The sequence below is a fragment of the Delphinapterus leucas genome, chromosome 1 (assembly GCF_059928025.1).
Source record: "Delphinapterus leucas isolate spDelLeu-1000000601 "Yukka" chromosome 1, BTC_Dleu_Yukka2, whole genome shotgun sequence".
NCBI classification, from domain to species: domain Eukaryota; kingdom Metazoa; phylum Chordata; class Mammalia; order Artiodactyla; family Monodontidae; genus Delphinapterus; species Delphinapterus leucas.
This window is the reverse complement of record NC_143129.1, coordinates 80748437-80762815: the sequence shown is the minus strand read 5'-3', so window position 1 is coordinate 80762815 and position 14379 is coordinate 80748437.

Genomic DNA, 14379 nt, shown 5'->3' with positions numbered 1-14379 from the left:
CAGGTCCCCAGGGGCAGAAGCAGCCAAACAAGTAGACTGTCACAAACAAGTGGACGGTGCCATGCCCACCACCTGGTAGAGTCAGGCTAGACCGACTTTTAGAAAAGCTGATTCTCATTGACCACCAATTCCTCCCAACCAGAAGCCCCTATTTCCCTTCATAGCCTCCCAACCTAGGGAGGCCCCAACTGGAAATGGAAGGTTGAAGAGGCTAGAAACATCTTGCCTAGCGATCCTGATATTAGATAGCACAAAAATAAAAGAGCAATACAAAATTGTCTCTGTTTCCTCCTTTACCTATGAAACCATCTCCCTTGTCCGGCCTAAGTCCAAGAAAATATTCTAGGCATGTCATCAAGGGCCCAGGACCCAGAAAACCAGAGTCCAGGAGTACAAGGCCTCTGCTGAGCCAGAATTAGTGTGACTGACTCATCCTTGTTTTAAAATGAAAGTCCCACGTTCCAGGAATCCCTCCAGTCCCAGGAAAAGGGGGCGGTCAGTCACCTAAGAGCAGGAATTCCAGTGCCCCTGGGCCCCTGCGCACCACCTTTGAGGTCAAACCAGCAAGAGCACATGCCGAGGAGTGAGTCCCCTCCCTTATCCCAGAGATTTTCGTAGAGATAGAGCTCCCAGGACTCAGCACAGCACTGCAGCAGAGCCTTACGGCATCAATACCAGCTCCACGATGGTGGAGCAAGTTGTTGGACCCACTCAGGCTCCATTTCCTCATCTGTAAAATGAGGGTAATGGTACTTACTTCAAAGGGTTTTTATGAGAATTAAATGGGATCATTCATTTAAAGTGCTTGACATAGGATCTGACACATCATGGATATGCAATGCATGGTTCTCCTCAAACTTCCCTCTCTGTCACCAGGTCTCTATTTCTCTCCAAAGAAGCCACCATGCTCCAGCAATTTGTCCCCAAAACACACCTCTGTTAATCTAGGTGGGCAGGTAGAAATAGAGAAATCAGCCTCATTCACTATACTTGTAAACTTCATTTTTTCCTGCTTTCTTGGTATACAGCTGACATATTCATCACCTTCAGAATTTTTCTAATGACCTTTTGTGTTTCTTCCCTCATGATTCTCCCTGCCCACCAATCTCCAGAAAACAACTGATCTACTTTTGGTCCCTATAAGTTAGTTTGAACTTTCAAGAATTTTATACAAGTGGTATCATCCAGTATGTATTCTCTTATGCCCGGCTTCTTTCACTCAGCAAAACTACTCTGAGATTCAAACAAGTTGTTGCATGTATCAATTGTTCATTCTTTTTTTATTGCTGGGTAGTAAATGCCCTCATTTTATGGATAATACCACATTATGTCTATCCATTAATCTATTGATGGACATTTGGATTGTTTTCAGGTTTTGACTATTACAAATAAAGCTGCCCTGAACATTCATGACAAGTTTTTGGATGGGTATATGCTTTCATTTCTCTTGGATAGAGACCTAAGAGTAGAATAACTGTGTTATACGGTAGGTATATGTTTTACTTTTTAAGAAATTGCCCAACTGTTTTCCAAAATGGTTGTGCCGTTCTACATTCCCACTGAAAGTACGTGAGAATTCTGGTTGCTGCACATCTTTGCCAACATTTTGTGTGCTCAGTTTTTTATTTTTAGACATTCTAATTGACATGTGTTAATTGAGTTTCATTTGCATTTCCTTAATGGCTACTGGTATGAGCATCTTTCCATGTGCTCATTTGTCTCCAGGTATCTTCCTTGGTGAATTATCTGTTCAAATATTTCCTCCATTACTTTGCTGAGATGTTTGGTTTCTTATTACTGAATTCTGAAAGTTTTTTAAAGATATATATATACATTTTGATATAAGTCCTTTATCAGATAAGCTATCTGCACATATTTACCCCAGTCTGTGGCTTATCTTTTTTTTTTTTTTTTGGTGGCTTATCTTTTCATGCTCTTAAAGAGTTTCTTTCAAAGAGGAGGAGTTCTTAATTTTGACAAAATCCAATTAATTTTTTTTCTTTTATGGATCTTACTTTGGGTGTCATATCTAAGAAATCTTTGCCGAATCCTAGGACACAAAGATTTTCTCCTATGTGTTCTTCTATAAGTTATTTTTTGTATATGGTGAAAGTTTTGGACAAAGGATTTATTTTGGGGGGGCAGTATGGAGGGGCATATATGGATATTCAATTGATCCTTTCTCTACTGAATTGCCTTTGCATCTTTGTCAAAAATCAACTGACCATATTTGTTTGTATTTACCTCCAAATTCTTATTTTGTTACACTGATCTATTTGTCCTTCCTGACACTCTCATCTTATTTACTATAGCTTTAACGTGTCTTGAAGTCAGATAATGTAAGTCCTCTAATTTTGTTCTTTTTCGAAATTGCTTTAGCTATTCTAGGTCCTTTGCACTGCCATATGAATTTTGCAATAAACTTGTCCATTTCTACAAAAAAAAAAAAAAGAAAGCCTGCTGAGATTTTGACTGGGATTGAATTAAATCTGTAGATTAAATTGGAGAGGGATGGACATCTTAACAATATTGAGTCTTTCAATTCATAAACATGGAATATCTAACCATTTATATAGGTCATTTTAATTTCTTTTTAAGTTTTGTAGTTTTCAGTGAAAAGGTTTTGCACATATTTTGTCACATTTTCCCTAGGTATTTCATCTATTTTGATCATAATATAAATGGGGTTTTTAATTTCAGTTTCTGATTATTCATTGTTAGTATATGAAAATGCAATTTTTGTATAATAATCTTGTATACTGCTTATTAGTTTCAATAGCTTCATGTAAATTCCATAAGATTTTCAATATATGTGATCAGGTCATCTGAGCATAAAGAGAGTTTTACTTTTTCCTTTCCAATCTGGATGCTTTTTATCTCTTTTTTGCTGCCATTTGAGGATGGTCCTTCTCTTTCTACTTTGCTGGGAGTTTTTAACAAAAAATGGATGTTGAATTTTGAAAAATATTTTCTTCTGCATCTATCGAAATGATCATACAGTTTTTCTCTTTTGGTCTATAAATATGGTGAATTACATTGATTGATTTTTTTTAACATCTTTATTGGAGTATAATTGCTTTACAATGGTGTGTTAGTTTCTGCTTTATAATGATTGATTTTTGAATATTAGAACAGCCTTGCATTCCTGAGACAAACCCTATTTGATTGTGTTGTTAGTCCTTTTTACATGTGTTTAAGTTTGATTTGCTAAATTCTTGTTACCTTTTTGCCTCTATGTTAAGGAGAGATATTGGTCTATAGTTTACTTTTCTTGTAATGTCTTTTTCTGGTTTTGGTGTCAAAATAATGTCCTTATGAAGTGAGAAGTAGTCCCTTCTCTTCAGTTTTCTGGAGTAGCTTGTGGAGAATTTGGTATATTTCTTCCTTAGGCATTTGGTAGAATTCACCAGTGTTTCTTTGTGGGAAAGTTTTTAATTTAAAATATAATTTCTCTAACTGATTTAGAGTTTTTCAGATTATCTGTTTCCTCTTGGATGAACTTTGCTAATTTTTTTCTTTTAAGAAATTTATCCATATTATTTGTTTTTGAATTTGTTGGCATAAAGTGTTTTATAATATGTCCTTAATATTTTTTAATACCTATAGAATTTGTAGCAAGGTGACCTCTTTCATTGCTTTTTTAAAAAAATTTATTTATTTTTATTTATTTATCTTTGGCTGTGTTGGGTCTTTGTTGCTGCACGTGGGCTTTCTCTAGTTGTGGTGAGCAGGGGCTACTCTTCGTTGCGGTGCACAGGCTTCTCATTGCGGTGGCTTCTCTTGTTGCGGAGCACAGGCTCTAGGTGCATGGGCTTCAGTAGCTGTGGCATGTGGGCTCAGTAGTTGTGGCTTGCGGCGCTAGAGCACAGGCTCAGTAGCTGTGGCACACGGGCTTAGTTGCTCCGCGGCATGTGGGATTTCCTGGACCAGGGCTCGAACCCGTGTCCCCTGCATTGGCAGACGGATTCTTAACCACTGCGCCACCAGGAAAGTCCTTTCATTTCTGATATTGGTGATTTATGTCTTCTCCCTTTTTTTCCTGCTTAGTCTGGCTAGTGTTTTCATCAATTTTATCAATCTTAAAGGATCAGCTTTTTGTTTCATTGGTTTTCTATGTTGTTTTCACTTTTCTGTTCCACTGATGTCTGAGCTGATTTTTATTATTTCCTTTCTTCTGCTTACTCTGGGCTTACTTTGTTCTTCTCTTTTCTAGTTTCTTAACATGAAAACCAAGGCCATTAACTTGAAGTCTTTCCTCTTCTAGTATGCACATTTAATGTTATTAATTTTCCTCTCAGTACTGTTTTAGCTAGTTTCAAAAATTTTTTATATGTTGTGTCTTAACTTTCTAGATCAAAAGACTTCCTAACTTTTTGAGTTGTCCTTTGATCTATGTGTTAGTTATGTTTTTTTTTTTTTTTGCCAAATGTTGGGAGATTTTTAAAAGATCTTTATGTTTTTTCTAATTTTATTCCTCTGTAGTCAGATAACACACTTTGTATTACTTGAATCCTTTTAAACTTATTGAGACTTGTTTTATGGGCCAGAATATGCTCTATCTTGGTGAATGCTCCAGGTAGACTCAAAAAGAAAGTGGAATCTGTTTTGCATGGAATGTTCTATAGTGTCAATTAGGTTAATTTTTGTGACAGTGTGATTTCAGTCTTCTATATTTCTACTGATGTTATGGCCACTTATCAATTATTAAATGAGTAGTGTTGATATCTCTGAAGATAACCATAAACTCTTCTATTATTTCTTGTAACTCTAACAGTTTTGATTCATATATTTTGAAAATTTTTTATTAGATGCATAAACATTTAGGGTTTATTATATCCTCTCCATAAATTGCCTCATAATCATCACAGAATGACTTTCTTTGTCACTGGTGATATTCTTTGCTCTAAAATCTACTTTCAAGTCAATTTAGTCACTTCAGTATTCTTTTGATTGGTATAAGCAAGACATTACTTTTTCCATCACTTTATTTTCACCCTATTAGCATCTTTATATTTAAAATGGGTTCCTTCTAGATAATATATATTTGGGTCTTTTTGATTCAATCTGATAACCTCTGCTTTTTAATCAGAGTATTGAGATCAATACTTTTAATGTGATTGTTGATATGGTTGAGTTTAAATCTACCATCTTACTATTTGTTTGCTATGTCTCACCTATGTTCTGTTTTCTTTTGCCTTTGTTTTTCCTTTCCACTGAGTCTTTTATACAATCCCATCTCAGCTCCTTTGTTGACTTACTCTGTAACTCTTTGTGTGACTTTGGTGGTTAAACTGTGTTGTACAGACCCATCCTTCACTTAGGATAGCTTCCCTTCATATTACACCACTTCACTTGCAGTCTAAGAACCTATAAACAATATTCTTCCCTTTCTTTCCTTCTGACCTTTGTGCTTTGGTGTGATACACTTTTCTTTTACATATGTTAAAAACCTCATAATACATTGCTATCAATTTTGCTTTAAATAATTATTTATTCTCCAAGTAGGTTTAAATAGTAAGCAAAAGTCTTTTGTTTTTATCCAGGTAGAGTGCTCTTTCTTCCTTTGTGTGGATCTATAATTCCATTTTATATCACTCCTATTCATCCTGAAGGATTACCTTTTTTTTTTTTTTTTGCGGTACGCGGGCCTCTCACTGTTGTGGCCTCTCGCGTTGTGGAGCACAGGCTCCGGACGCGCAGGCTCAGCGGCCATGGCTCACGGGCCCAGCCGCTCCGTGGCATGTGGGATCCTCCCAGACCGGGGCACGAACCCGCGTCCCCTGCATCGGCAGGCGGACTCAACCACTGCGCCACCAGGGAAGCCCATGAAGGATTACCTTTAACATTTCTTAGAGTACAGAGTCTTCTGGTGTTAAATTATTTCAGCTTTGAAATGTTTGACAAAGTCTTCATTTTATAAAGATATTTTACTGAATATAGAATTCCAATGTATATATAGTGTCTCTTCCAGTACACTTGCTCTGCTATTTTCTGGCTTGCATTGTGAAGAGTGAGCAATTTGTTCTTACTCTTTTTCCCTCTGTAATATGACCTTCCTTGTGCAATGTGTCTTTTTCTGTGCTGTTTTTTGTGATCATTTTCTTTATCACTTGCTAGAAGCAATTTTATTTTGATGTGATAATATAATTTGTTTCACATTTCTTGTGCTTGAGTTCACTAATATTTTTGTACCTGTATAGAGCCCCCCACCCCGGTTTGTAAACATTTCAGTAATTGCCCTTGTACTCCATCTTTCAGGGACTTCAGCTATGCTTGTACTAGGCTGCTTGATATTTTCCCACAGCTCACTGAAGCATTGTTCCTTTTCTTTTAAAATTGTCTTTCTGTATTTCATTTTGGATCTTTTCTAAGTGAGATAAGTCAGACAGAAAGACAAATACTATACTTTCTCACTTATGTGTGGAATCTTAAAAAAAAAAAAAGCCTCATTGAGACAGAGTGAAGTGGTGGTTGCCAGGGACTGGGTGGGGGCAGATGGGGGAGGGAATAGGGGTAGAAACCACTATTTATAAGGTAAATAAGCTCTGGGAATTTAATGTACAAAATGGTGACTGTAAGCAACAATATTGTCTTATTTATTTGAAAGCTGCTAAGAGAGTAGATCTTAAATGTTCTTACCATACACACAAACAAATGGTAATTATGCGATAAATATGTTAACTAACCTTATCGTGGTAATTACTTTGTAATATATACGTGTATCAAAGCATCACATTGTATAACTTAAACTTACATGATTTTTATCAATTATATCTCAATAAAGCTGGAAAAAAGAGGAACCATTTCAATGGCAGAAAACTCAGGTTAGGAAGGTGCAAACTGGGGAGACTTAAATGTTTCCTCTCCCCTCCACTCAACACTAGATCAATTGCTGTTTGCTTGATTGAGCATTGGATGAAGTGGTTGGGTTACATTTAGGAGTCATGGACAAAAATTACAAACTGAATTTTTAAACTCTGATATCCTGCTGCACACACCAGAGATGCTTGTACTATGTGAGACCCAGGAAGCTGCAATGGCAAGTTAAGCATGGAAGATGGGGCTCCTTGAACCTCAGCCAGACTGAATGCTCCTCCTTCCCCAGTTAAAATAATACTATACTTACCCTGGCTCCAGCCCCCGTCATCTTTCTTGCCTCCTGGAGGTGGGCATAGCACAGACCCTCCAGAAGGGCTGGGGCTGGCTTGGCTCTATTAGCCCTCAGTGCCTGCAGGGATGCCAGGACTGTCTCTCCTAGTCTCATCCCTAAATGCAGATTTCACACTTTTGTTTGGCCTCATGGCCAGTTAGATCCACCTGCTGCTTGGAACGACTTAGAGGCAGGGGCAGAGGATGGCTGGAATTCCTGTATTGCTAAGGCTGGAGGCAGGGAGAGGAGAAATGAAACTCTAAGCACAGAAATACCACCAAAAAGCGCCAGGGCAGACGCAGGAGGAAAAATGGGGTCCTGGTTTTGCTCTCTAAAGCTTGAGACTATGAATGTGGAGGAAGGAATGTTTACAAAGTCACATGATCACTACTGCTACAAAGAAGGAGAGACTATGTAGGGGGGTGAAATTTTGGAATATTTTAATCCCATCCTTTCTCTCACACAAGACTCCCTGAGGAGCCGTCTTCCATCTTGTCAGCAGCACAGACCCCAGAGGAGGGTCTACGGCTGGATCTTCAAAACAAAAATTAAGTTTCTAAGCAGGCTTTTGGGATTCATGGCACAGATCTAAAATCTTATACTTTCCAGAAAGCAGTCTTAAAATAATCTGAGGGGTAAGAGGAGAAGGAATGGAAGAGGGGATCTTACCTTGCCTGAGGTTAAGCCAGAGTTGACTGAGCTTATCAGGACTTGAATGCATTAAGTTTTCTCTCATCAAGAACAGTGACTAGATATTAGACGTTAAATTTATTTATGGGAAAACACAGTTACATCTTTTAAACATGAGTAGACATTCCTTCCAGAAGTATTTACATAGGTGACAGACATATTGGACATGTTGAGGAGACCATGTGCCAAGTACAGTCCTAAGTATTGGGAAAGTCGAGAAATTAATACAGTAAAGAGCTCTCCTCTCATGAACTTACATTCTAGCGAAGCAAGAACACAAATAAAAACCATAAGTTCAAATGACGACGAGCACTCTAATGAGATAAATAGCATGTTGGAGTGAGCGGTCTATTTTAGATAGGGTGGCTGGAGGGGCCATCTCAGGGAAGTGACATTTCGAGTAGAGGTCTGAATGAGGTGCAGAAGTAAGTCATGGAGATATTTGCAGAAGAGGTCTCCAGGAACAGAGAAGAAGTGGGAAAGTCCCAGCCTGGATCCGAACCTCCACAGGCAGGAGCAGAGGAGTGGGAAGATGGGGTTGAAATGAGCATGGGCTGTAGAGCTGTCAGGGTCTCGTGGACTTTGGTCTGTCAGTGACAACTTCCCAGCAGAGGAAGGGTAGAGTCATGAGCAGAGTTTAGAAGATGCTGGAGGAAGGGAATCAGCACTGGCTATTCTCCCATTTATCTGCTTCTCTTTCCTATAAGACTTTTTGAAAATGCTGTCTATTCTCACTGTCCCAAGCCCTCTCTTCTCATTCGCTCTTGAAGTCATTGCAGTCTGGCTTTCATCTTCACCTCTGCCCTTGACTGCCTTTGTCAAGGTCTCCAATGGACTCCATGTTGCCCAGCCCAATGGGTGTTCTTGGTCCTCATCTTTACAGCATTTCCTCCAATTGTTCATCCCTTCTCCTCAACGTCTCCACTTGTCTTCCGTGATACCCTGTTCTCCTGATGGGTTTCTTACCTGCTCCTTCTCAGTTTGTCCCAGTTTTCTTGACTTGGTCCTTCTCATCTGACCCCTTGACACTGGAGTAATTCAGGGGATGGTCCTTGAACCTCTTCTCTTTACTATCTGTATTCATTCCCTTGATGACCTCATCCTGGCTCATGACTTCACATGCCATTAATACACTGATGATTTCCAAATTTATGTCTACAGCATGAACCTTCCTCCGAACTCCACTAGTATATCTAACTGCCTACTTGACAATTCTACTTGGGTGTGTCTCATGGGTATCTCAAACTTAACACGTCACAAAGCTCACTGTTGATTTTTCCCACAAAGCCAGCCCCTCCTGTGGTCTTCTCTATATCTGTTAAATGGCAGCTCCATCCTTAGTCATTCATTCAGGCCAAGAATTTTTGAGTCATTGTTTGCTCTCGCCTATACCTCACATCTAATCTGTTAGTGAGTATTACTGATTCTATTGTCAAAGCATATCTATAATCTGACCACTTCTCCCTGCCTCTGCTACTGTTACCCGAGTTCTAAGCAGCTACTATGTGGCTGTGGTTGCCTCTTACAGTTCTACCTGCTTCCACCCTTGCCAGAGAGATCGTTTTAAAGTAAGTCAGATGATGCCAATCCTCTGTGCAGTACTCTGCAGTGGCTTCTCATCTCATTCACTGTAAAAGCCCAAGTTGCTGCATGATTTCTCCCACTGCCTGGCATCACCCACTCCTCCACCCTCACCTCTGACAGCTGTTTCCCTCATTCGCACATGCCCAGCTATACTGGCCTCCTTCCTGGTTTCAGAACATGCCTTAGGGACATGGCCCCTGCTGTTCCCTCTCCCCTCACTTATCCTCACCTTGACCTCATTCCTTCAGGTTCTTGCTGTAGGCCTTTCTTGACTACTCCATTTAAAATACACAACGTCCCCTCCCTGAGAGCTCCATAAACCTCTTCTTTGCCCTATTTTTCTACACAGTATTTCTAACATGCTTTATATTCCAGGTATGTGTTTATTTCACTTGCCACCTGCCTCCCACACTGGAATGAAAATTTTAGGAGGGTGGGGACTTTCACCTGTTTTGTTCAAGGCTGTACCCCTAAGTGTCTGGAACACAGGCACACGGGAAGCTCTCAATCTGCTCTCAATGGACAAAAGATCAATAAGGCAGAAGGTGATAAAGGGACTTCCAGCACAGAAGCACAGAGGTGAGTAAAGGTGAACTCAGGAGATGAGGAGATCTGGAACTGGCTGGGACCTGCCACTGACCCGCTGTGTGATCTCTGCCCTTCCTTCCCGTCTCTAGACTGTGTCATCCTTCGTGAAGCCAGGGTTGAACTTGATGACCGTGAAGGCTCCTCCAGCACCAGCTTTCTCAGATGTGGATCTTAAGCTGGGAAAGGAGCTGGTTTGGTGGTGCCTGGGGCCTGAGGCTCCCAGAAGTACTGGAGGCTGGACCACAGGGGAGAGAAAAGGCAAGGCTATAGCCGAGCACGCAAGGACTTGCCTGTAAGAGGAAGACCTGGGCTCGCCTTTCTCCCCTAAAGGCTTCTGACTTCTCTCTCTCCTTCCTGCCCTCCCCCCTACACCCCACTCCAAGCAGGCTTTCTAGTAAAACCTGAGTGGCAGGAAAGTAACTTTTCGGCCACTCCTGCAGTTTCCAGCTCAGGCGTCTTCTGGTTTGTAGCTCTTCAATCTTCCTCTGTGGCAACCCTGGACGCTGCTTCTCCGGTATCTCCGGTATCTATTGCACTTGATGGACATCTCTGCCTTCCCTGGTGGAGAAGTTGGCCTGGGAGCAGACACACCCACGCTTGCTCCACTTGCTGGCTGGGGGACCCCTGCTCTGAGCCTCAGCTTCTCGTCTGTGAAGTGCAGAGGGTTAAATGAGATAGTGGATGAGGCTTGTTTAGCACCATGTCTGGTTAACAGTAGGCTTTGAAGCTTTGCCTCCTTTGCCTTCTCCCCAGGGAGACTCACAGCCCTGGCCTGTTCACCCCTGCACCCATGCCTAGGCCAGTTAGTTGTGTGCTCATGTGGCATGGCATTGAATCATACCCATCGCTCTGTTCCTGTACCTGTCTTCCCATCAGATGGGAGCTTCCTGGGAACGGGAGCCGTGTCCCCCTAAATCTGGGGCTTTCTGAGGTCAGGGGTTGTAACTCCCTGGGAGGTTGGGGTGGTAGCCAAGGCCCTCCCCAGTACACTGACCCAACTGGGGCCCCAGAGACCAAGACTCGCCTTGACTCTGCATTGTAGCCTGGTTTGATGCAGAGAGTAAGCAGGGAGGCACGTTTTAGGGAAGAAGGAAGAGGCACTATTTGATACTCTACACCAGACAGACCCATCTGGATGCCTGGAGCAGTTAGACAGCTTAATGACAGTCAAACAGTGCACAAATACAAAGAACAGATGAGGCTAGAAAAGGGCCACACTGGGGCTGAGCAGGACCCCAGCAAGGCAATTAACTCCTCTTGGTGAAAGCCTCTTCTCCAGGATCAGGTGATGCCAATCCTCTGTATAGTACTCTTATGTTGCCCAGAATGTGATTTCCCAGGGAGCCCCAGGGGAGGGCATCCTGCCAGCTGGAGGAGAGGACACTGAACAGCTCCTTTTCTCTGCTACTGATAAACTTTCCTGGCTTTGCCCCACTTTTTGCACCAGGGGCAGAACTGTGACTGACCCTCCACAGGGATCAGATTCACAAACAAGAGCCAGCGATGGGGACTGAAATTGGGAACCAGTAACTCCATAGACCAAGGAGGGGAAGCCAGAGGAAGACATAAGGAAGGCAACCAGGGCACATCAGACAGGCCAACCCAGGAGGCCGGAGAGGAAGAATCAGCCTCTTGGCCCTTTCTTGGTCTTCTCTCCCTTCTTGGAGCAGCAGACGGGCATAAAAGACAAATGAGGCACGGAGGTCAGGTTCAGGAGGCCATGGAGGAGGAGAGGGAGGATTCTGGGCCTGTGGGAAGGTGACCAGTGCGGGCTGCACGTTGCTAGGTGATGTAGGCAACAGTGCGCTGAGCAGAGGAGGAGGCCTCAGGGGATGGAGAGGAAGTTAGCGGCCTCAGAGGATGGAGGTATTGCCTCTTCGGGAAACAGCTTAGTCATGGTGACCCAAGGTGGTAACATGAGACCTCCTGGTCCAAGTCTGCCTCTCAGGACCATCTGCCCTCATCCCGTCCCTTACAAAGAGCTGTCCTCATCCATTCACATCCCCCAGGAAGTGAAATTCGTGACCCATTCCTCCTGCCCCCACAGCTAAGCAACAGTTCAAGAAGGTTGTTTCTTTTGGAGAGTTTCTAGCTCTGCAAGAGAAAGAGCTGGGGCCTCTTTGAGCTGGGGATGAGCTGGCGTCAGGGCCTCTCCATGTGTCACGGGATATGAGCTCATCCTCATTACACTGGGTGGGGGATGGACAGTTACCCGGCCTCTTCATGCGGGCCTGTGGGTTCACTTGCACAGACACCGAGAGGATCTCCCTTGTACACATGCCTGTCTGTGCCCCAGATGGGGCAACCTGAGGGCAGAGCATGGGGCCTCTGAGCCCCTAAAAGGCTGGGGCGCCTCCAACCCCTCCCCTGCACACACACACGTCAGCTCCATGCTTCACCCTCCTCACCACACCCTAGCTTTGCCCAGTGACCAAAGACTCACACACACTGTCTTCCCTGCAAAGTTCTCATTATGCTATGAATCAGAGGGCGGGAGGTAGATCTGGCAGGTACTAGCCCCTGGAAACCCATAAGACCAGTGTGGCTACCTGGGACTGACTGTAATGAGCTGCGGAGGGGCAGATTCCTCCTGTGTGATGTCAGCAGCGGAGCACAGGGCATGGGTGCCCATGTGTGAGGATACAGGGTTGGTTTTGCATGGGGGAGGGGGATGGCAGGGGGCAAGGTGGAGAGGGCTTTCCCAGCCCCAGAAGATGGCCATCCCCGTGCTAAGGCGGAGAACATGTGAGGTCCCAGGTGGGCTCAGGGACCAGAGAGGGCATGAGCAGAGGGTAGTATTCTGGAGGCAGGAGTCCCTCCATCTGTCTTTCCAGACTAAGCCTCAGGAGCATGGCAAAATTAGCACCATAAATAGATCTATTTGGGGCTGGGAGGGAGGTGCCTGTGAGGAAAACTATGGGGAAATCAGAATGAATCTCAAAGTTAACCCCAGAAATGAGTATTTTCCTTGATATTATTCTAATATTTCTTTTTTGATTAGGTTGTGAAGAAGAGAGTTCAAATGATGTTCATAAAATAAGCTATTAACCAATCATTAAAAAGAAAGGCAAGTCACAGTTCAGTTTTGTTTACACACACACACACACACACCCACCACTAAAATGCTCAATGGTAATTGTCTCCAGGTGGTGAGATGCACTGCGCTTTCATTCCTTCAACAAATGTTTATAGAGCACTGATTACATTCGACGGTTATGACAGGTTTTGGGGACATAGTGGAAAACACACCCGGCAAAACTCCTGCCTTTTAGAGCTTATTTTCCAATGGGAGACATGGGAAATAAACAAGCGAGCAAAAGCATATAAAAGGGCCCTCAATTGTTCTTAGTGAAATGAAGCGAACCAGGGAAAAACTCTCTAGATGGGGTCTCAGGGAGGCTCTCTGGCAGGTCCCCACATTTACAGTGAAGCTGAAAGACACAGAGAGCCCCCAGAGGTGGAGAGCACTGGGCTTGTCCTAGTAACTGAGGACCCTCAGCGAGGGTCCTTGAACCTGAGGCAGTGGTTTGGATTGTATTCCAGGAGTGTTAGGTCATCATCAGCACCGGGGAGGGACACGCAAGCTCTAATCCCCACTCTGAGAGCGGGCTTAAGCTATTTTTAGAGAGTAGTTTAGAGAAAGTAATGGATGATCTAGTTTTGCTTTCAAAACTTCATGCACTTCCCCAAAACATTGTATGAAATGTTTGTTTTATCACCATAAGAAGCAATTCTTATTATTTAATTTTTATGTATTATATATTTATTTTATATATATATATATATATATATATTTATTTATTTATATATTAAAGACTTAGAATGGTCCATGCCTTGGAGTTTTGGTGAGCATGGCATTCTTGGAAACTTCTGTAACTACAGCCTTCAGCATAGGGTCTGGATAGCCTCTAGCACATGGTAGCCCCTGCGAAGTCTTCTGCTTGACTTTTTGGGCCTAAAGTTGTCAGACTCAACCCTACCACATCCCAGGAAACAGTTTATTTCCACACAGAATAGAGTTATAGATGTGTCTTGAGAGCAGATGGGTTGTGGACTAGTGGCCAAGAGAATCCCCCAACAGCCCCATCCCTTCATGAGAAGTGATTCCTCCCACCTTTACACAACATCTCCAGAGTGGACATCCCAGAAAGACATATAACTTTCTATTCTGTGGCCTTGGAAATGAATCCCACAGCCTAACAATGAGGAAAAACACATTTTATAGGTGGAGAAACTGAGATTCAGAAGAAAAGCTTGGCTGAGGTCACAAAACAAGAGGAAAAGGGGACCAGGTTCCTGAGATGCCTCACTCACCTCCCTGTGCCCAGGTCGCGAGTATCACAGGAGTGAATGAGCCCCCGGAGCCC